This window comes from Crocuta crocuta, unplaced genomic scaffold (genome assembly GCF_008692635.1).
Source record: "Crocuta crocuta isolate KB4526 unplaced genomic scaffold, BGI_CrCroc_1.0 scaffold69-1, whole genome shotgun sequence".
Classification (NCBI taxonomy): domain Eukaryota; kingdom Metazoa; phylum Chordata; class Mammalia; order Carnivora; family Hyaenidae; genus Crocuta; species Crocuta crocuta.
This window is the reverse complement of record NW_027551577.1, coordinates 775,933-776,595: the sequence shown is the minus strand read 5'-3', so window position 1 is coordinate 776,595 and position 663 is coordinate 775,933.

Here is a 663-nt window from a genome sequence, read left to right as displayed (position 1 = left end):
CCAACCCTCGCGGCCGCGTCACGCCGGCGCACACCGCCCCTCCCGTGTGGCATCCCTGTAGCGCCGGGCGGAAACCCCACCGCCGTCATAATTGGTTCCGCCCGAGGGCTGAGGCTGCGACCTCTCATCCAAGCGCTCCGGGTGAGGCCTTTGCGAGCCTCCCTGGCCCCAGGCGGGGCTTGGCTGGCAATCCTGCTTCCCAGTCTTATCCCTGCTGTCGGTTTCTACGGGTCTGCCCCGCGTCGATTCCTTAGAATCGCCTTACTCCTCACGAGGCCAAGCTCCCACCCCTCCAGTGCGCTCCTAAATTCCAAATGCCCCTTTGAACCCAGACTTGCACTCCCTAGGCCCCCATCCCAGGGCCCGCCTCGACTGTTCCCGCCAGACCTCGACTCCCACTTAATGAATTCCTTACCTCCCTCCCAGTTGCTCTTTTCCAAGATATCTACCTCCACCCCAAGTTTTCCATTTCCCACTACCCTCCCCGGCTTTTTGTCTTCCATTTCCTAGGGTGGAAACCCAAAAAGATATTCATGACACCTCCCTCTGCTTCTCTATATCTGCAGATCCTGCTCCCACACCTCGCTCCAGTGCATCTTCTTGATGTGGACACGTTGGGGGTTCAGGAGAGAATGGTCAAGAATGAATTCTTGAGACATCTTT